At 38.2% G+C, this 23897-nt stretch overlaps 1 protein-coding gene across 1 annotated transcript in view; it reads left to right on the top strand.

The window, feature by feature from the left end:
- The window catches only part of SUGCT (succinyl-CoA:glutarate-CoA transferase), a 337169-nt gene that overhangs the window by 190236 nt on the left and 123036 nt on the right, over window positions 1–23897 (top strand). The window lies entirely within an intron of this gene.

Below are 23897 nucleotides of genomic sequence, written 5' to 3'. Positions count from 1 at the left end.
CAGAATAACTTCTATTTGTCTATTTCAATATCAGCAGCCACAGTATATAAAGTAAACATGACAGGCCTGAATGTGAGCCAGCCCAATTGCTTGCCCCCAAAGCAGCTGGTGAAGGATGGGTCCAATCCCTGCGACTTTCCCAGGAATCCTCAGGAGGCTAGGAGGAAAAAAAAAAAACCATCATCTTACAGTCCCCAGCTTCTGGGGAAGTTGGGGCAGAAAAACCCCCACATACCTGAAGATGATTTCTGACTTTGTCCAGGACCGTGGGTGTCCTTTTCCCTCCACTATTTATTTGCATTCAGAAAAACTCAGATGTAGCCTAGGACGTGGGCCAGTTACTGCTGTATTGGAGAATACTATTTGTTCATCTGATGGTTTAAAGGAAGACACCCCCCTCTCCTCCTTCATTCCCTTCGTAATGCACCTGGCCAGTTGTGCAATGCTAACCAATGAACAGCTGCTAACAATGAGGAAATTGTGCTCATAAGAAGTAGCTCAGGATCTGATGGTTATTCTCTGGGGAGAAATTGAAGCACTAGGGACTTCTTTCTTGCCAGGATGCTTTTTTTTTTTTTTTTCCCCACATGAAAAAGTTGTCTCTGTGTTGAATTAAACACTTTTATCTTCTCTGTTTATGACTTTGTGGAGCTGGTTTCTTTAGAGGGACTCCATTTCCCCATCATTTCCTCTTCCCCTCCCCCTTTTCCCTCTCCTGCTCCCACACCCTCCCCCCCAATCTATCTGGGAGGATTTTACAGCTGAGAAATAGCTAGGCATTGGAATAGCTATTTATAGTAGGATTGGTGACTTTTCCTAGAGGTAATGTTTGTCTGCATTAATGTTATTAATATATGTGTAGGGTGAGTATGTGGATGTGAATTAGCATATGGGGTACATTTTACAGAAAGTGTGTGCACATAGTATATCTGATACCTCCTCTTAAGACATTCCCATTTACTGAGCGTCCTTCCTACAAACATCTTGTAGTACTTAAAAAACCAAACCAAAACAAAAAAAAACAAACCGCCAAAAAACCCAACACAAAACCAAACAGGATATGAAAATTCACTGCCAAAGAGGCAAGTCTTTAGGCATGATTGAAACTTAGCTAATAACATAAAGAACTCCATCTATGAAGGGAAGTCAGTTCTTTGGGCTTGAGAAAATAGGCAGAAGCATCTAAACTCTGATGTTGTTCTAATTTGAGAAAGTCTGCCATCCTTCGCAGTCTGAGTTGGGCATATGCTTCTGGGAGAGCAGCTAAAGAAATCCTTTTAAATAATGAATGCAGTGAATCGTTTTCTTTTGTAACTAAAATTCTTGCATTGACTCATGTCTTCAGTCTGGTAAAATCCTTTAAGTATAAACAAATTCAATTCAGAGTGGCTAGACAGGAGTTTCAGAAGTAACTAGTGGTACTTATACTGCTCCATGTAAAAGTTGCTTACTTTTTTTTTACCAGCTTCAGTTGATACAGATGCTATCAAGGGACATAGAGCAATCACTATTAATTTATAAACTCATTATTTTAGTACATATTTCTCTGTTGGCCTTCCTGTTTCTTCATGAGAACAATCCAACTGGAATACTCTGTCACAGTTTTATTTCTCACGTTAAAGTAATTCTTACCAACTCACTACACTTTTATACTGGCATAAGAAAGCTAAAACTGTTTCTGGCTTGAAAGTATGTCTGTTATAATACAAACAAATGTGTATGCTGTTCTGTATGAAAATACATAAAAAAAATCATCTTCAAAAATCTGCTGTAGTTGAAAGAGTTTTCATGAGTGGATAGAAAACAAGTGATCAGTAGCAGGCATGATTCATCAATCTGTTTAGCAATGGTCATGGTATTTAGTAGAAAACCTACTAGGATTTCTTTAAATACATCTCTTTTTCTCCGTTTTTCATCCTGAAATAGCCTAAAGACCTCATCCAACAAAAAGTTGAAAAAAAGAGATACTGAAGTAAAATGATCTCTCTTCTTACCCTGTTCTACAGTGAGGAAGAAAGGAGAATACTTGGACTGATGCTCTGAAGCTAGTCACTGGGGTACTGTTAAATGGAAGTCAACCAAGTGGGTAGCATTTTCCTGAAGGCCTTGATATTTTGCTTACAGGCTGTATTTCAGCAAATTTGTTTGTTCCCATGATTTGTGAACCTGCATGTAGCCAGTCCTGAAATAACTGTGAACACTTTACTTGGAAACTTACACTGAATCTGACATTTTTAGTCATAATTATGGCCACCAGATCACAATATCTGAAACCGTTCGTTACAAAAAGCAGACTTTCTTGGAACACCTCCAGCTGCCTTCAAAATTAGAATTTCTGAACAGATCAGCAGAATCCATGAGTATCTTGCTGTGACCAAGGAAGCAAGAACTAAGCCCTAAAAACAAGCATCCCAAGCCTATCTCTGTTGACGTGGTTTGGGCCAGTCACAGAGAAAGCATTTGAAGCCTTGAGGAAGTTCTGGCCTACAACATAGCTGATGAAAAGTAATGAAGACCATCTGGCCTTCATAATAACTGAAATCATCTATGCCAGCTTCAGAGAAGGCAGCATTCCATCATTCCTAAGCATGCAATAGTCTAGCCAATTTTGGAAGAACATACATTTCCTGCCAGTGCCCTCATAAATTATACCCATGCTTCTTCCTATCTCATCTCATGTCCTGTCTCTTCGTTTTAGCAAGATTACAGAGTTTTTGATGGCAGCTCATTCTCTGTAGTACGTCGATTCTCTTAGAACATGTATGCCGTGAGGTGACAGAAAAGATGTAAGCTCCAGATGAAATACAAATGTTCAAGTTCTTGTTGCTAGATTTCACTTCAGCCTTTGACACGTTTTAATACATAGTGCATGTACAGCCTGTGCAAGGTGGAAGTACAGCATAAACTCGTTCCTTTGGGAGGTATAACATAGCATTTCAAAGGCTATGCCCTTTACCTCACGTGGATATCTTTTCTCCTCTTTGTTATCCGGGACTTCCCAGAACAGCTGAACTCCACAGAAATGATTCTGTACAATTCAAGCTTGCAGCAGGAGTTAGATACAATGTATTTTCATTAAAATATTAATTACTGGTAACAAGTATGAATTGTAATGATTTTAATATATCTCAGTAATTCCAGACTAGATTATTCCACAGGTTATAAAGGTGCATGTCTAGTCTAACTCCACTGAGGTGGGTAGACATTATTTTGAATTCTTCAGTCAGAATCCAGTCTGCAAATACCACTAGCCACTGAGGCAAATGCAGCTGTTAATTTTACACTGATAAACTAATCTAATAGACTAGTATTATCTGCTTCCTGATATATATATATATATATATTTCAATAATTTTCTTTTGGTCTTCAAAAGCTGGGAGAGCTTTTTTTTCTGTCACAGCAGAGCAAAAAACATTTTAATGAAAAAGGGAGAAAGTTGCTGTGAAAGACTTTAGTAAGAGAGATGCTTTTTCCAAACAAACCACTGTTTGAACAATTTGTAGGTGCTTTTGGAAGCATGACATGGTCAGCATTCATGCTGAAGGATTAATCTCAGGATTGTAATTATTTGATAAACATATGTTGATTTCCAAAGTTTCCTGCATGGAGAATGGAAATAATTTAGTCTTATCAAATAGGAACCAGCCCTTTCTTTTTGTAAGTCTTGATTTTTGTGTTGATGTGGTGTTTTTCAAATGTATGAGCCATCTTTTTCAGATTTTTCTTGCAAATTTCTACCTCATGGTTCATTCCTATTGCTGTTCAGTTGCTGTACTAGTCTTCCTGATCTTAATTTCCTCAAGGGCTCTTGTTAAATATATATATTTGGGCTGGGCATTTTTTATTATGCCCTATAAAGGCACCTTTACATATGCAAGCTCACGAGTCATCATTGCTCATGCAGTTAGACCCACTGAAGTCAAGGAGACCACTTATATCAATAGAGGCATGCAAAATCAACTCTCAAACATCCCAAGGTATGAAATTTAATCTTGTTAGCACAAATCTGTTTGGAGACTTTATGAGAGAACCTCCATGCATCTGTTTAATCCCTGGAGCTTTTACATCATTTCTCTGAATTAAGTTAACACGATCCACACTTCCCTCCACTCTCCCCCGCCCCCCCCCCTTTGCATCATGGGAGAGTTTAGGATTTTACTTGCCATACAGTTAAATGATCAATTCAAAGCAAGTCTCCTGAAAGCAGTACATTGTACAGTGTACTTCAGAGTATTTGAGAAAATAAACAATTCTGTTTGGGTATCATTATTAGAACAACCTGGTAACCATTATTAGAATAACCTGGTAACCTGGTCTCTTCAAGAAACTGATGATTTTCAAAAAATATCAAGAACACAGCACCTCCTTTGAAAGAGCTCTAGTCCTGCAATTCAAAATGTTGGTTCTTCCGGTTGAGGACTTGTTTTCACCACTAGGTAACAATACAGTATTGAAGTAGACTTTTCAATATTCCCATGGTTTTGAGAGGTTTTGACCTTTCTGGAAGATGGAAGACCTCGAAGTAGGCTGTTTATTTGGGCAGAGATTTTGAAAACCCATATTGTACAGATTACCTCCTCAATATGGGTGTAGGCACTTCAGTAATTGCTGAGTTTGTTGGAGAACTGAACACATGGAGATCCATCAGCATCCCTGAAAAAATCAGATTATGAAGAAATTAGGGTAAAAGTCTGTCTTTATCTCTCCATTTAAGGCAATTTGAAATAACTGTAATTAAATATGTAATCTTTAGTTTGCTTGAAGCAATGCAACTTCAGGGATACAGGCTAACTTCTAGTCCTGTTAATGTTAGAGGTAAAATTTCTATTGACTTTTTACTCAATGGACTTTAGTTTTAGTCACTTGAAGTTTGCATCATTTTAAAATACAGTTAAGTAAAGCACCTGACTAAAATAAATATTACCCTGCAGTACTGGGAACAAAGTACAACTTTGTTTTGTTACTGAATCAGAACCAAAGGTGGAAAATAACTCGTCTGTCTTGTTCCATAGTCCAAGCTATCAACATAAACAGATGTTAAGCTGGTGTTTATACATGCACACTATATTCTTATCAATGGTCTAATAATACTGTTTGTGAAGTAGAAGATAAGATGTACTCATTATACAAACCAAATGTATCCATATGGCTACTCAGCTAAGAGCAAGGCAAAAACAATCATCAAAAAATTGCACCACCACCGAAAAAATACCCTTTTGAAATGCTTTCACAGTCTGTGGAGCAACGGTCAAATCATAATGATTTTTTTTTAATCAGTTAAAGCAGAACAACAAAAGGAACACACACTGCTAATGAAGGACTTTAAAAACCTCTCTTCACTTTTGTTTGTGAAGGAAAAATTTCCAGTATTAGTGGAAGGACAGGATACCTGAGGTGTCTGCTAAACTTTACCATCAAGTGATACCATCATACACTCACAATCTTTCTTTTGTCACTGCAAAGGATCAGGATTCATCTTATTACAACTTTCTCTTAAGGTCCATTTCAGCCTAGCATTTGCTCTGTGTTTTAATTCAGGTGCAGGTTAGGGAATGAGCCATCACTGAGCAGGTTTGAGATACCAATCTGGCAACACTTTACCTCATTTCTCATTATTCTCCTGTCATTTTGTTATGATGTGTTTTTAAGAACATCCAGCTTTTATTTGCAGGAAAACTATTTCCTCATGCAAAGTAGAACATGCAGACCTGATTTATTTCTCATTTCAGCTGCAAATCTGTTGATTTTTACTTAGAAGAGTTAATGTTTGGGGTTTTTTTTCTTTTCTTTTTTTTTTTTTTCTTCCCCCTATCTGCATTACAGGCCAGACTGTGACTGCATTGACAGCAGTACACAAAAATGAAGGGAGGACTGGAAAAAAGAAGAGAATTTTGTTCCTTTTTAACGCCATGTATGGGATCCAGCTGTAAGTTTAGACCTTGCAGCTCATACATACTCCTTCAGAGGGAAGTATTCTCCACATTCCCCTATTGCTTTTTATGCCAGAAATACTGGTAACTGAGTCTACGGTCTCCATTCAATCTAATATGAAAGGAATTATATACTGTGGTTGCTTATGGTAACATAGGATTGGATTTAATGGTGTAGAAGTCCCTTCCCTCTGTTCTGCTGAACAGTAATTTTTTTTGTAAGATAGTGACATATGTGCTGAGAAAACTCTTCTGCTTTATATGACCAACATGCTCACCTACTGCAGTATTCACTGCTTTTACATGATGTAGTGAGCGCTCTGCTTGTTACATCATCTTCCAGCCTCCATGGGATGTGCTGTTTCTAGGCTTCTTAGGTTTCACAGTGGGAGAGTGAGTTCTTGAGGGCTCATTCCCAGATACAGATTTTTTGACCATAAAATTCTCATGCTCACTGGTGGCTGTTGCTATTTTTGGGGGCAATGAAAAAGTGGTTTCAGTTAATTCCTCATGCGCAAAGTTTGTGCAACAGGAGTTACCCCCAGCATATCCATCTACTAGACTTCCCAGTAGTAGTAACTCACCTTTAGAAATGGTCTTTGCAGCACAAATGAAATCACTTTTAAAGGAGATCGTAGGGAAGTTTGCACTGCCTGGCTTTGTTGATAGACGATTCTGGTTTTTTAGATAGATGATACTGATTTTTTAAAAGCCTATAACTGCATAATGTCTGTGTCTGTAGATTTTGTGGCTTTTTTAATACATGTATACACAGTCATGCTTCCTATTTGGGTTTTGGGATTATAAGACTTTCGAGTCATTGAACTGCATAGAAACTTCTCCTGGGATGCCAATGTTAAATCATTGATATAAAGACCATGTTGTACAGTATGATCATTTCAGCTGTATGGGCAGAGCGAGCAAGTGTCAAAAATTCCATTAATCAATAGAGACATTAAAGCTCTGACTGTGCTACATCTCTCCCGGTCTGTAGGTACTGGAAGCTTGTATGTGTGCGATCTTATGGAGGGGTAAGGTAATGGAGCTGGAGTGGATCTGAGGAGGGAGTAATTTTTTTTGTTTGTTTTCCCTTCTGGGATTCCCTCTTTTTAATAATGTGATGGGGAAGTTTCAGACAGTACTGCCTAAAGATGCTACAGGTGGTTGCAGGAAACCCTATGGAGTCATTAATGCCATGGAGCAGTAACAGGTCAGTCAGTGATACAGCCAGAATATGTATCAACACAGGATTTAACTGTTTCATAAATAGCCACAGGGAACTTGGTAAAACTAACTGGGTCTTGGCCTCTCTGGTAAGAGGATAGATGAATTTTGCAGTGTCTGGTGTAGGCTACTTCTATTCTGTTAGCAGTATCCAGGCTAGGTTTTTTAATGTGCTCTGGTTACTCTTTGACTGCGATTTGGATTTGTCCATGGTATGTAGCTTCAGGTGACTGAATAGCAAGTCTCTTCAGTATGCAGGGGTTTACTGCTTGGGTTCTCAGATGGGTATATCTCCCCAGTATTCCCCAAAACCCTTCAGAAGTGGAAACTTTCCTGAATTATCTGTTTCAAAGAATGGGCTGAAATTCCTCTCCTAGCTATTGTTTACTTCTTGGAGGAATGCTTGGTTTCCAGCTGTTGGGAATGCTATACTTGCCATAAAGATAATCTGAGTGGATAGGATTAGTTTCTACAAGTTGTTTTTTTTTTTTGAAATATAAACATGCAAAAAGGAAGGAAGCAAATTTATTTCTGTGGCTAAAGAATTAAGTCAAATGTCTGCTAACATTTTATAGCAACAGGATTTCTTACACCTTGGAGTGTTTATGCTTTCAGCCCCCCTTGGCGTTTGAACCTGACCCGTTTCTTATGTTTCTATATTGAATGATATTTTATCTTCCTTTTTTAAGAGAGATAGACCTGAAACAAAGCTGTAGATTCCACTGTTTCCTAACTGCATTTTTTTTCAGAAACCAAATCTCAACCTGAATTCTACAAATGTCCTTACCTACTGAAGTTGCACTGTTTGTGCAATACATGAATTTTATTAGTTGTCTCCTGTAATCTGTCAAGTCTAATAATTGTTTTGCTCTTGTTTCCAGTGTTGTAATTCTGATTTCTATATGTGAAGGACACTGGGGTTTTGTCCCAGTTTCAGTAAACAAAAGAAAATTGCTGAGAGTTGAAATGCAGTGAATGACAGAACTGGATCCAAGTGAGCCATTATTGTACGCTTAGAGGCATTTTGTTTACTTCAAGGCTAATGGGGCAGCGTGTTAGCTCTTCAAATGTGGATTTTTGGGGAGCTTCTGAAATTTGGCAAAGCAACACACGAGACAACTTTGAAAACAAGCAATAAATAGATCTGGGACATGCTACTAGGTATGACAAATTTTCAGGGTATTTTTCTAGAATCTGATAGGAGGCAGGCAGGCCCAGGAACTTGTTAGGACACACCATTCCTTTCTTTCTTTGTCTTCCCATTTGTTACATCTCATTAAGGATTATTTTTTATACCAAGAGGTTTCAGAGGTTTAGCTGTGCAGTCTGATGACTTCAGAATTATTCTGCCAGTGTATGCTTAGCTGTCATTTGTGCAGGTATTCAAACCCAGCTTGAGAGGCTGCAAAATTCCTGTTGTGAGGAAGCAGTTGAAGCACACCTCCGCATCAGTACGGCTGGCACCGCGCACATACGCAGTGGCCTAGGTGACCTCCCCATCCTCTCTCATTCCCCTTCCCTGCTTTGCCAGGCCAGCCTGGCTGAGGTCTGGAAGCCGACCAAATCCTCCCTGCAAGGGGCAGCAGCGGACGAGAGTGTGGAGTCAGGGCAGGCCAGATCCCCATGGGCTCCCCTTACCTGGCTGCTTCCCTTGGAGCTGCTCTGACTTTGGGGTTGTGATTCATCAGGTGAAAAGCAGCATATAACTAAACTTCTTCTTCAAGTCAATCTTTAAAATCACATTTCTTACCCCCCTCCCCTGGTATGTTCCTTCAAGACAGAAAGCATAGGGAATTCTACGTCACAGGGTAAAGCTAAGTTTTCTTTCATTTCTTGCTACTGAGAAGTAAAAGCACAAACAGTGATGTTCTGTTCAATAGCTAGGAACGCTTTTGACACCTTTATTTCAAGCAAGACTGCAGAAAAAGTAAAGCATCATGCAAATCATTCAACATCGTGAATTTGTAACAAAATTTGGAATAACATCTTACTCTTCACAGGCTTCCTTTTTATAGCTTTTTGTAGAATTCAATATTGTGATATTTCAAAGACATTGAAATACACAGGCAAGCTTTTGTATTGGCATGAGAGTACAATAAAATGATCATACATTGGCAAATAGGTGAATACTAAATTACATAGAGGTAAGAATTTGCTATTCAAAGACATTCAGAATTTTTAATATTAATGCTTACCAGTAGGTATTCTATTATCAAGGATTCAAATTACAGCAGTCTTTCTCTTCATTTTGTAATACAGGTCTGAGCTGAAAATTACACAGAATTTAAAATAAAATTTGTTTTTGTCTGCTTCAACCTCCTAATTATCAACTGATTCGTGATCGCATATTTTTGATGTGTGGTCACCCCAAAGCTGCATACACAGAATAATTTTAGAACTCTGTGTGCTCGTCTTTCAGGGTATGGATATATTTCAGTTATTCAATAACATTCTGTGATACTGGAAGTGTCTGGAATCGTAGATCTATGGCAGCTCGAGGCTTGGCCCTTTATATTGTCTGTAACAGGCCAAACAAACACTGAATACCCACTGCCATATAAGTGTGCTAATATAGAAAGCATGGAACATTTATTTCCTGGCTGGTTTTGTAAGGGCCAGGCATATATATGTAGCTACATGGGGTCAGTTATTGGATAAAGTCTTTAGTGTCTCCAAGAGATGGCGGAAGTTTTTTAAGACAAGCTTTAAATATCACTACTTACTGCTGTGAAAGACTTAACTAATACACTCATCACTACATTAGTCTTTGGGGAACTATTCATATGGGGGTTATTTGAGCAGTGTCAAATTTTCATGAATAATACATCTATTCATTTTGAATGGAAGGTGCTCTCTGGCACTCTCCCAAAGCACGAAACATGTCAAAACCATCTTCATTTATTTGCTGAGTCCCCAGAATCAGTGTTTAGAAGTGTGGCTTCATTACTGTCTTGTACATTGTATGCTCTGGCAGTCCTTGACTGGGGAAAAATATCAGTTAAGTAAGCAAGTTGTACAAACTTCAGGATATCATCAAAGCACAGGGAGAACCAAACGAGTGTTCAAACAAGAGTTGTACTCTGGGCAAAATTCAAATACTACATCAGCTGTATTCCTCTTGAGGCCAATAAATGTCATTTAAAAATGAGTTGGTATTTGACACTTTTGGGAGTTGCCCTCTCTCTGAGTATATTCCAGTGCAGTGTGACCATTTAGGGCTGTTCTCATGTATGAATATGTTTGGCATTTGAAAAATAGCTTTTATATTTGTATGGCTATTTATTAGCAGTTCTTTTTCACATTACTTTGAGATTCATATCTGATATTAAATTGGGAAGACAGCTTAGATGATTTTTTCAAACTGAATTGCAAAACGGCTGCAAATGCTCCTTTTTCACATTCTTGCCCAGGTCACAGATTATTCCTGTCACCATATCTTTTGACAGAAAAGCAACAGTAAGTCAGCCACTTGCTCATGTTGTGAGAAAAGAACACTTGCAGCATTTCCCTTGTTGCTGAAAGAAATAAATCCTCCCTTGTTTCATGAAATTTGACTGCTTTTGCAACTTTTAAATTTACAAAATAAAATGCCTCTGGAGTTTTTCTGAGCAAAACAGTGACTTTGGTGAGATTTTGAAAGGATGCAGTAATTAGTTCAACTTTCACAAGAAAAAGTCCATGTGTATTTGTCCTTGTAAGTCAGAACAACTTCTTCCCGAATACTGCAATAGCTTTGCCAGATAAGTCTTCATTGGCCAGTACTGCTCCAAAGGCCACGTCTGGGAATGAAGCTGATCTGCATAGAAAGTCAGAGGTTCATGGTTCATATACTTATTTCAGAAAGGCCTTTTCTCCTTGACCGTCTTTTTTGGGTCCATTCTTGAATGTCTTTTCCTGCAGCATTGCTTGCCTATGGTTTCTCTGCTGAATTTCTTTTCCACTTGATTTCAAGCTCTTAGTCTGCAAATTGATGATCCATGATGGCATGTCTTCATGGTTGTGAATCATCTAATGTCCTGGTATTTTTTTGGAAAAAAAAAAAAGAAAAAAAGAGAAAGTAACTAGTGTCTGCCATGTTACAAGCTACAACTTCATTTTATATTTTCCAAAAGCACTTTGGTAAGAATACAGCCAGACAGTGCAGTAGGTGCAAGCTGAAAGGTTTGAGAATGAATGCAGTTCTGTAAAATGGTACACAAGATCAATGCCACCCAGTGCCCCTGGTCTTCTGCTCTCCCATGTGTTAGTGCATGTGTCAGTGTCCTGGCCAGTCTTTCTCATCATTTTCCTGATCGGGGTCCCGTCTCCCAAGACTGGGGGGTCCTGCTCCTCGCCCTTTTTCTTCTCTCTTTTCTCCATACATTGCCTACACAGTAACTGCTTTTCTTATACACCGCACCAGTGTACATGAACTATTAGCCTTTTCTTGTTTAAAGCAATGGTGGCCATTTTGCTCTGAAATGACATCTCAGCACTCTCAGTGTCTGCTCTTTTCAGTCTGCTTGAAATGTTTTTTGTGTCTTACATGAAGTCAGAAACAATTCTTTTGATACTCGACCCCATAGATTACTGGCAGCTGAATTCTGCTTTACTTTCTGATGTTGCGTAACACTATACTGCTCAAAAAATTCTATTTACAATAACATGACTACTTAGCATGGATCCTGCAGCCCGTAGTCGTGCTTAGTAGTATTCTGTTTCACAAGTGGTCCCTTTGAAGTCAGTCGAGTTACACATGCTTACATCATGTCTGAACTTGGTCCACCGTGTTTACAACATGCATATTTGATATTGCACAGTGGGTGTACATAACTTCTAAAATAATAAAATCTTTATTACTTTGAGGAGTGTGCACATTAAAGAACAGATTTTCATTTACATCAAGGCTCCTTACACTCCTCTGGCTATGCAAAAGGCCTTAAAACTAGCATAAATTCCACTAAAGACCAGCTGAAAATCCCTTTTCACAGCCAGCACTGTGTAAAATGGTGCTGCATATAAACCAAAATGCAGCCCTCCCCAAAAGGGATTTTTTAATTTCAAGGGAATATTTTAGTTTTTTTGTTTTGTTTTCCTGTTGTAAAAATACAACAGAATTAATCACTCTAACTTTCTGCTTATTTTTAATGTACAGTATGCCATCTTACAGCAAGTCTTTTAAGATGAGCAGTTGACCCTTTTTATCCCTGTGAGTTTCAAACCAAATGTTAACACTTCTTCTAGTTACCTGTATAGTAATGCTCATATAAACAGCAAAAAGGCTGCTTATACATTGGATTACTCTGAAGAAGTAAAAGCAAAAAGGATTAATCCAAATGCATAATGTCAATTGGAATCAGTTTTGTTTGGCTTCCCAGTTTGGGACAGGAAGGTAATGCATAAAAACATATTTTTGAAGAACGTAGAGGTGGACCTTTATGTCTAAACTGTCTCAAATCTATTCTTTCTTTGTTTTTAAGCTCCAGTCCTGGTCCATCTGCATAAAATGGGCTACCTAGAGGGCTACAAAAGTAATCTACTGAAGCTTCGGCTTCTGCAAACAAAATAATAAACAGCTAGAAGTAGTATAAATGTATTAGTTGTTTCCTGGTAAAGAAGCATCACTTTTTGAAGATGACCTTGTATTTGAAACACTGGACAAGAACTTGGGGGTTCTGCGTCCATTTCTTGACTGCAGCAAATTCCTTATTCGACTCTTGGTAATTCACTTAGTCTCTGTACACCGATCTGTTGGTCTGTCTGTCTACCTGTCTGTTTATCCATCTGCCTCACAGAGGCATGAGGGTAACACCGCTTACACTTCCCGTACAAGGGTCTGCCTAATGTCTGTAAGGAACTGCTAGAGCAGGGGAAAATACTTTCTGCTGTTGTCAGTTCTCTTCCCTGGCTTTTGACGTTATTCTCCCCACAAGAGAAAAGGAAAATGGCTGTTGCAGATCTTAGGGGAGAACCCATCTATATGAAATCAGTGTATATCTGTACAGTCATGTTCGAAGACATTTTAGTAGGAAGATTTCCTGTCTTGGCATAGAATATTTTGTTTCTTTTGGACAGAATGGTATAATGTTTATCCCTATACAGCTAGTTTACAGCTTCCCTATATGGTTCCTGAATGCATCCTTCTCATCTTCTTCCTTTTTTCTTTTTAACTGGGAAAATAAGCAGTGTATTGGAAATTTTTCTTTATGTGCTGTAGGCTACACTTAAACATTGAGGTCTCAGTAATTTGTGTTTTTAATGGATAGGGGGTTTTCCTTTTGGGTCATTTTCACAGAGCAACTTAGGTTGTCCAAACATATTCTGAAATACGTTGGGGATTATGGTTTCAACACATGCGTGCCTAGGGCCAAAGTATGAGTAACACATGAAATTTTGTTCCATTCCATGAACAAACCACTGTTTTGTGGTATAATACAAAACATATCTAAGCAGTTTAGATCACTATCAGGCATTACAACGTTAGGTTTTCTATTTATGTGACTACCCAAAGCTCATTAGAAGCTCATTTTGTAGCTCTAGGGAAGTAAGAATAAAAAGCAGTGAAAAATAGTACATTGTATTCTGTTCTAATTATACTCTATTTACTGTACTTACTAATATATATCAAGTGTATAATTTTATAGTTGCAGAGCCCGACTTCCAAAACTTGTGAAGTCCAGGATTGTTCATAAAACTGTTGTGCGTGCAGTTTAACTGTGCAACTTTGATTACATGGACAAACTAGCTGTTTGTGCATGCAGGCAGGCTACTGGCTGCTGGTCCCTTCATGCCACGTGAGTATCCTTGAAGTGAAGTGTTTCCCAGTTCCTCTTCACCTGCTCTTAGGCCTGCAGAAAAGATGGTGCTTGCCAGGTCCAGAGGGATCATCAGGAGGGGACTGATGGATCTGAAATATCAGAAAGCATTTGCAAATGTAAGCGATCAGATTCTGGATGCGGATTTTGACTTTTCAAAATGACACTTTGGCTGGGTGAGAAAAATCACAGCAGTGCTCACCTTGGTCATGCAGGTACAGGTTTCGCATCTCCATCAGACTAAGTTTGTGCATGTGGAAGAAATCCTGATGGGTTGAAATAAGGTATTAATGTATGAGAATGGGATAGGTAGTAGAGCAGGGAGTGGAGGCAGGAAGTGTCCTTTGTAAGGGACAATATTTTTAATTGCTGCTTCCTGTCTTGTCAAGTTTTCCTTTTAAGCTACAACTCTTTGGCCCTTCTGGCATATTTGTCTCAGCTTTTAATGAAAGGATGAATGCAGAATATGGCTGTAGACAGGTAGTAAAACTTCTGCAGCTGACGGCAGAGAGAGAGAAAACAAGTTCATTAGGTAATAGAAAAACAAGGTTTTGGACAACCTAGATACAAAACAATGATAACCTTCACCTTTCCATGCTCTTACCCCTCACTGGAAATCACTTTCTGTAATAAAAGGGTATGTTGCACAAACCCAACCAAAACCGAGTGTTTACATTTTTTTTCTAATGTAAAACTAATGAGCCATTCCCCCAATAGTAAAAAGCTTCTCCCAGGTGTGCATTAGTGGATTATAAGCGCACTTCACAGGTGGTTGAATACACAAGGCTGAAACACGCCCAAGACATGCACTGAAATTTAGTGAGGTGCACACTCAGACATGGCTTATACTGTAAGAGAATATGTAACAGCATTCCAGTTTATATAGCACTTAGTTTAAAATAAGATGTGTAAGCTTGTTGTTCTAACAGAACATATGTTTTAAAAGAAAAGCTGCGCAGGAAAAAATGCCTGAAAATCCAGACAGCAGAGTCCCTTCTTCATGCGCTCAGCGTAACACATTACAGCAATAAAAAGAAAGCACCATGCAGATGACTGAAAACAATATGCCTACTCCACAAAATAAATGCCTGTTTATTAGTCTGTCTTCCTGCATATTTCAGTGCCCATATACCCACAGATAGCGAGAAGACAACACTAAATTAAACCACAGATATGTATCCCCAAATTAAGGTCACTTTCACTTCTGTGCTCTCTTCTTATTTATTTTAATTAATGAGTACAAGCTCTGTTTTTCTTCATCTTTAGCCTTCTTTCAGGTTTGCTGTTATGCACCTTGTTATAAATTCCTTGGCTTCCAAGCAGAGTTTTATGGGCATGGAGCATTGTATTTAAAAATAAAGATTCTGAACACCCATATGTTTTGAGGTACAGTTCCTTTCCTCAGAGGGTATATAACGCATAAAACAAAAAAGCCTATTTTATAATGGAAATCTGAAAACAATCAGGGAGCCTCTTGTTCAAAGTAACACCGGGTTTGCTTTAATTTTCAACAAATTCAATTTTCTTTAAAGTGCCGTTTATATGCCCATGTTGAATTATAATAGTTAGTAGTAATTTATTGGGGATATTATTCCAGGAATTTTTCTGTCTTCTACCTTTGACCCTAGGGATGCAATAGAGGGGGATAAAGAACGTATGATGCAGTATGACACAATACACAGTGCAAGAAAAGGAGCATTACTGCAGAAGGCTTATTTAGGAAAAACTTATTGATTGCATTATTTTAACTTTAAAAAAAAAAATCACCTCCATAGTGTTTATGCACCACGAGGCTACTATCTATTATTGATTTATTTTTCCTTTTTTTTTCCCTAGTAAGCTGTCTTCAGAGCAACTGTATTTTCTTGCATGATTCTAGGAGAGGGTCATTGTAGCACAAAAATTGAGCAATTTTGTCCCAATTCAAAGCCAGTAGTAACAAATGGAAAGCCTCTGCTGTGGGTTTTCCCTGCTAGTTCCTGTGTATAAGCTAAAGGCTTTGTGACAGGATTTGGGATTTTCTTAATGCTTTTTGATTCTTGAACCTTTTTAATCTTTTTGAACCTTTTCAAGCAGAGCCTTGCCGTTATTTTCTTGTGAACTTTGTGTTTAAGTCAAGACACTGTTCATGATTTCACAAAAACACAGTACACCAATAGCCATTTCCAAGACTAATAGTGTGAAAAGGTTGTATTGGGATGTATTTTTTTTGTTGATTTTTGGTATTCTTCTCCTGTAGTATGAGGTCTGATGTAGACCTGCAGGGAAACTGATACTAGGAAACCTATCTGCACGCTTTATGTCTTGGCATCAGGACTTTGCCCCATGTCTTTGTAGTAAAGTATCAAGAGGCACCGATTTAAATGAAGAAGTAATGCATCTTCCTTCCCCAGCCTTCATCATGTGACTGGGAGCGAGGCTGCTCGATTCAGCAAAGTTAAAATCTCATCCCTGTAGTTAATCTTGGCCCTTCTGTAAGTGAGACTGACCAGGCAGAGCTACTTTTGCTCTTGTTTGGGGCATCTCTTTGCTCTTGAAGATGGATCACATTGATATTTTATGACCATATTACCAGACACAAAAGAGGGTTATTTGAGATCTAAGAAATATTTTTAAAACACTGAAAATAACAAATTGAAAGATTTATACTCCAATACCTCTTAGCCTCATACAACAATTCAAGAGAAAATATATAGTATTGTTGGCTGTCAGTCCCTCTTTGCAAAGCACTGTTGTGGAAAAGGCCACAGGCCCTGGGAGATGAGATTCTATTTTCTGTGGCCTCACAAAAATTTGATAATACAATTTCCCTTTCGTCTCTCCTCAATTGGGAAACCCTTTGCCTAACCTTTATCCTGGTGCCTGTAAGACTTGCCATTTTCGGTTGCTAGAAACAGTAGTGCCAGGGCAGCTACTTCAGCAGTTTCATTCCTTCTAGGCCACCCAAAAGAGCAGTTTCTATTATACTGTACTGTGTGGATTGGCTGTCAGCCTACAGTCAGGTGAACTGTGCTTCTAGATGTGCTCCTCCTATACCACTGCCGTCTTTCCAGTAACACATCATCACTCCTGCACCGTTCTGATGATACAGCATGTTTACATATCGCTGGAGCAAGAGAGCCCTTTGACAATGTGCTATTGCAATACATCACGAGAGACAGCTATACTGAGTGTGTTTTACTCCAAGGGTGCTTTCATCTTAAGCAGTACAGCTGATCTCAGGATTGCCTTAGAAAAATGTTGCGACAGATGAAATGCTATCTTCAGAATGAACACATAAATGATAGAAATGTGTAGGTGCAACGTCCGAGTCGCAGAGGACTGTGCAGCAACTCTTGTCTTTAACGGGATCTTTTTGTACAAGTCCAGAATCCCTGAGCAACAATTATTTCTGTTCTTTCTTGTTTTACAGTGTAACTGCAAAATCACTCTTTATTGAGAAGTATTCTTGTTTTGTTTTAATCATTAGGTGGCTTTTAAGATGTGGACAGAAGCAGGCATGGAAACAAAGGGCGTTTGAGCTCTGAAGAGGGGGAGCATGGTAGGAAAGAATAGCGCGTTGGCACGGCGCATGGTGGTACAGGATAACGCTTTATGTAACAGGATACAGACCACACGGCAGGCAATTGGCACTGCAGGAGAGCACTTTATGTAACTCGAGAGATAATCAGCATGTGGCTGGCATCACAGCTTAGTAACCCATACAATGAGATGGGGAACAATTGCATTCTCTTCTGTCTTGCTCTCACAGAGGTTACTGAAGGGAAATCTCTTCTTCCCACTCTGAATAGGCATGTGATATTAGATATATTTACTGGGGGAAGACAGGGATCCAATTCCATTGTGCTAAGCTTTTTATTTGTCTTAATTTATTTTTTAAAAACATGCCCTTTGCTCACTTGCTACTGTTTGGGGGACAGACTAAACAATTCAAAGCTTTCCTAAGAAAAAGGGTAACTTTTTAATCACTGCAGTGAGCAGTACTTTGGCAACACTATAACGCTACCAAGAGGCAATTTTAATAAAACAGTCCCGTGCTTCAGAAGCTCCTGAAGTAATAGCAATTTGAAAGAAAAAAAGGGGATATATTTCTTTCTCTGCTTCTCTTTTTTAATCTTTAAAAGAAAACCACAGTGCCCCTTTGGTGCCTCTTAAGTGGGCACAACTGTTGATTTAAAAGAAAGACGAGCTGGTCTTTATGGTTAAAGCATTTCAGTCCAACACCCTCTTTTAAAAAGCAAAGCACTTTAAGGTTTTGTTTAAGGTTGCTCGTTCAAGTCCAGAGGGACTGGAAAAGGTTGGCTGTGGAAGGCCAATTTCCCCACACCAAAGTTTCTTTGGTAGGACTCCAGGAAGGCTTTGGGGCATCCTGATTTCTGTCCATTCTTTGGCTTATGGTATTTCCTCCTCATCTAGTGAATAGATGAACTATTTTCGCCTGCTTATGAAGAAGCGGCCTGTCATATGTTGTGCAATAGGTTTTATGCTGGTGTAAATTCATGTATGCCAGCGCCGAGGAAAGCAGAGTGAGTTATACTAGAATATCCATAATTTCTTAGCACACCAATTATCTGTCTTAGTGGGTATCATATTCTGGTGGAGTCTTGTTATTCAGAGTGCCAGAACCTTTCAGATTAATTTGTACTATGTGTAGTGTTGTAGATTTCAGGGGTAGGTTAGAAACAGGGAATCATTTGTAATTATCTCTGGCTGTTTGGTGGCTGTCATTGAATTACCATAAGGAGCACCTAATTTATAGGCCTCATTTCCAAAATCTGGAACCTGTGTTTATGCAGTTTTACACAGGCAAGTACCCAAATGTGTGTATTTCCAAATTTAACATCTGATTATAAAGTTGATAGACTGCTGTAATTACAGCATTAAGGATATTGGTTAAAATATGCAAGTATATAGTGCAATACCCCAGTAATTTCCATTCACTTGAATGAAATGTAAATTGTACTCTAGGACTGAAATCCTTTCTTTTCCCCCTCCCTTCAACCCTGTTTTGGGCTTTTACACCCCCAAATGTCCTCCAAACAGACTATGTATACATGCATGTAATTTATTGCACATGATAGACATGTTTATTCCAAAGCTCTTTATCAAAAAGTAGCCTCCTTACAAGCAAGCTCATTGCCTTTGAAAGGCTACAGTAGTGAAAAAAGAACTTAATCTCAATGGCATGTATGAAGTTGATAGTTCTAAAAAAATTAGCAGCAGAATTTTTCCCTATTCATAATGAAATCTGATTTAGTCCTCCTCAAAATTTGGCCTATAGATGATGTCATTGCCTAGTGGATGAACTATCCTGGTTTTAAATCCAGCTATGGTTCTTTCATGAAGTGTGCACTAGAGACAGAAAGAGCAAGCAAAATATTTGTTATAACTTTATTACATTTCAGTTACTTACGGCAATAGCCTGTCTGTCCCTTTACTAGGAAGGGAAATTCCAATTCCTACAGTAGGCTTCTGTCAAAGGGCTGATTAGGAAGAAGTGGTCAGATGCCCTGGCTTTGCTGGGAGAGTTACAGAGTATAGGACCATCACAGCAACCTGGTGAAAGTGTTTGGGCTGAGGATTTGTTTGGGATTTTTTCAAGGTATACAGGATTTGACCCTCTTTCAGTCCAGAACCTTTGAAATGAATAGCCAGTTCATTCCCAGTTGGGGATAATCTATCTCTGCCATCCCATACACCTTACTTCCATCTTGCTTTTCCTCTCTTTATTTGTTTTTTCCTGATTTTTTTTTTTTTTAATAGATATTTAGAACACATTTTCTTGACTGCATAGAGATCTTGGTAGGAGTCAGCAAGTACTGGAAGAGTTACCATCTTCCATTTTCAACCTCTGTTCTGGTTTAAATCAATTTTCTTTTTCTAACTTTAGAAAAAGTGTTTGGGCTGAGGATTTGTTTGGGATTTTTTCAAGGTATACAGGATTTGACCCTCTTTCAGTCCAGAACCTTTGAAATGAATAGCCAGTTCATTCCCAGTTGGGGATAATCTATCTCTGCCATCCCATACACCTTACTTCCATCTTGCTTTTCCTCTCTTTATTTGTTTTTTCCTGATTTTTTTTTTTTTAATAGATATTTAGAACACATTTTCTTGACTGCATAGAGATCTTGGTAGGAGTCAGCAAGTACTGGAAGAGTTACCATCTTCCATTTTCAACCTCTGTTCTGGTTTAAATCAATTTTCTTTTTCTAACTTTAGAAAAATTATTTTCAATTTGATTTCAAAATTTCTGTCCATTCTAGTAGTGTAATGCCTGTAGGCTGAAATCACAATGAAGACAGGCAAACAGCACCTTATATAGAAAGAATTTTCCAGTTTATGAAATAGGTGCATCTGTGCACATTTTGCTTGGACTTAAGTGTGAGATTTGTTTTACTTTCAGTAGTTAAAACAATCTAAGTTGCTTTGCAAATATAGGAAAGATAGCATTCTGCAGGCCTTGGGTTATTCAAGGCAACTATCCAGGGTTATTTCTGAGTAAAATATTATAGTTTTCTACCTAGAGCTAATATATCAGCTAATCCATGGGCTGTTACAACTACTGAAGCATGAAATGAGCATGACCCTTTATATCTTTTTTTTTTTAAAAAAAACAACAACCTTGAGGTTTCAGGCAAAGGGTTGGGTTCCCTTTTACCCGATGAAAAATGCCCACTAGATGTATAACTCCAAGGACCCCAGTGCTGATTCAGAAATGAAAATATTCCAAGATGAAGGAGACACAGTGAAGCTTAGAAGAACAGCAATCATGACAGATTTTTCTTGAAAAAACATAGTGAATGTTGTCTTCAAATTGGATGTGTTGTTGAAGTGTACTTGAAAATTTTCCCAAGTGTTTAGTTGCACAGGGGATTGTAATTCCATATACACTAAAAGCAAAACATTTTTACATTAAAAGGTATTTGTTCATTTAGCTAGGTGCTAGCTTGTCCTAGATTTTATTTCCAACCGTATCAATAGCGTGGATCTTATTTGAAAATGAAAGACATTGCATCAAAGTAGTTTTATGAAATTTTATTAAATTTATTTTTATTAAAACATACATTTACAAGTAAAAGGAGTAATTTTCTTTTCTCTTGAGAAACTGTTGGAAAACAGGATCTAGTGGCGAGCTATGTGCTTCTCTTTTGTTGCTTCTTAACTGCTATGGATTTCACTCAGCTCATGCACTCCTCAGCTGCACTTCTGCAGTCCTACTCTTTACGGTGTATGTAAGTGAGAGCACTGATTTTGTATTTGTCAGTTAATTAAAAATTCTGTTGATTGTGGAGATAAAAGGAAGCTCCAGAACACAGCTTTGAGAGTTGCCTATCATCAGAGTTGTTCTGCAGTTGATTGTGAAGGGAGCTGACGAAAAAATTAAGGGATGTGCTTCCAAGTGAAGTAGGTAAGAGTGTCAGTGTCTTGGATGGAGCCTGTGACAAAAATTATGCATAATAGAGTTGTCTCTGAAGAGCTAACAATAGTGAAGTACAGTAAAAACTACTTTCTTACAAACCAATTCATTGTCAGTTAGAAAGTGTGATCAGCATTAACCAAGAAATTAGGTCCTTTTAATTAAAATCGACATCTCTTCGAATAATGAAGAGCCCCATTTCTCAGCCTGCAGCGGGAATTTCTAGTTCTTTCTTTTTCATTTTCAAGTGAAGGAGGAAGTGTTAGTGCCAGTAGTCTTGGTGTTAATTTGGCTTTGAGGCACGATGGGCACCAGTTGCATCTTAGGTTTTGGAGTACTGGTTTTTTTCATCTGAGAACAATATGGAATTTAAGAGGTTCTGAAACCTTTTTGTGTCCTTCAGCATTGCATAGTGATTGAATGTTTTTAAGGGGCTTTCTGTTTTTAATCATGTGCAATTTTTGTCTCTATTTTTGTCTCTTTAATCTGTGTGTTATTTTGTAGGAAACTCCTAAAATGCCATTGTCAGATAAACACTGTGTAAATAAAAGTATTATTTGTTTTTCTTCTAACTTATGATAATGATTAAGGTTTTAAGTGTTTAGAAACATGTCCACCCAACAGCTTTGGACGGAAAGAGCAGAATGCATTTTCTCTGCTGAGGCTGTTTGGTTTATGCCTCTGTTGGTTGTGAATATTGCAGCTGACCCAGGGGCGGTTAAAACATTTTTCTTTTAATCTAAGTTGACTTCATCATTTATGCAAACACTTGACAGGCCTGATGAATATTTGTAATAAGCACTTCAAAACTTGAAGTATGTTTTTTTACTTGTTTTTATTTTCCTGTCAAATATACTTAGGTATTAGTTAGAGTGAGTCACTCCAAAGACATGTTTACAGTATAAAAGACATCCTGGGGCTTCTTTCCTTTATTGTACGAACACTAAAACACAGTATCTTTATGCTGTCCATGCTTATGTGACTTGCTGGTTTTTCCTCCTTTACTGCAACTGTAGCTCTAAAAAAATTAAGATAGAATAAACTATTACTTCATCATCATCATCATAATACTTGTATTTTCAGTGACTCTCAGAAATATGAAATACAAGCACAAGCTTTAGGGGAATCTTACAGTTTTGTGGCAAAGCACCTGAAACAAGACATGGAAGAACATCCTTCTCAAGTGGTGTTCAGGCAAATCTTTATGTTAGATCAAACATTACTTGTACTTCTACAGCCAGTGTAACTTCTGTATCACATCTGGGGCTAGTTCAAGAAAAAAATGCTTGTGCCTAACCCTATTTCGGCAGTGTGAGGTGGGTTATTAACCTGGTGCTGACAACCACAGAGCTACAGCTTTCGTTCTCTCTATGCAAAATGGGGTAATCCTTACTTCTTTTTTCACTTTTTGACCATTTTATTTATTGAGATTGAGAGCTCTTTGGAGCAGTAATTTGTTTTGTATTTGTAAGTATTTTAACTGTACCAAGCTCAAATATAGTCTCAGTAGAAGCCACCAGATACAACTAAAATTATTTAAAAAAATAGCAGTCATATAGAGTCCACATAGTAGTGGACAAGATTTATGAATCTGTACAGTTCACCCCTGATATGATTTCCCTGAAAGATACTGAGTTACATCTGTTAGTGCCACAGAGCGCCATCATATGAAAAAAGAGGTTACTGACTGAGCTGACACTTGTAATGTTTAGATATTTCTTGGAGAAAAAACATAGCAGTCATAGGAAAAGGAAATTGTGCTTTATCCAGACAAATACGTCCTGAAGACTGCATTGTGGGTCTACATTACTGGTACTTACACTGCTCTGTTAATAATGATGCTTTTTCCTGAATGACGATTGCTCCTCTTTTCCCCTTCCACATTTAAAATGCAAGGTCAGAGACCAGGTTGCAAAAATCACTTTTTTTTAGATCTTTAATAGCAGTGTTATCACGTTTTTGAAATTTGGTTGCTGGTCGGGTGGAAGTAGACAGATATGAAAACTCTGCAAGCAATTGCAGTGATTTCTGCAGCAGGGTTGGCTAACCGGGATCGGGAGTCCCACTCCTGCAGAATTCCAAGAGCCCTGGTTATTCATTGCCCTTTGAACCTTTGCTTTTGCTTTTTGCTTTAACTGTTTTAGTTCAATTGAATGCACAGCCACAGTCTTTGGAAATGGACAGATGCTGCATGTATGACAGTATGCTGCCAGAAATGGAAAAAACACAAGAAAGGGCAGCCTTGGATGTTGTATCCAGCTTCCTGCTGTGATTTTTCCACTGAAGCACTGCCAGCTTTACATGATGTGGGACAGGCTTTAACTCTTCCTTCCCCCTTTTTTGGCTTCCAGTTCTACCACTGACAATGAAATTGCTCGGCTAACTTCAGGTTTGTTGTTACTCTCTACCAGGTGAAGTGAAAGCTAGGGGGGAAAGAACCTCTTAAATGAAAAAGATTGATAAGAATGATTTCATTTGGTCCTGTAATGCTTGTGTTCATGGGAGACTCTATAAAATGACTTGGCTAGCAGG

The sequence above is a fragment of the Egretta garzetta genome, unplaced genomic scaffold (assembly GCF_000687185.1).
Source record: "Egretta garzetta isolate BGI_Z169 unplaced genomic scaffold, ASM68718v1 scaffold194, whole genome shotgun sequence".
Lineage (NCBI taxonomy): Eukaryota > Metazoa > Chordata > Aves > Pelecaniformes > Ardeidae > Egretta > Egretta garzetta.
The sequence above is the reverse complement of the archived record's forward strand: the minus strand, read 5'-3'. Positions and strand labels throughout refer to the sequence as shown.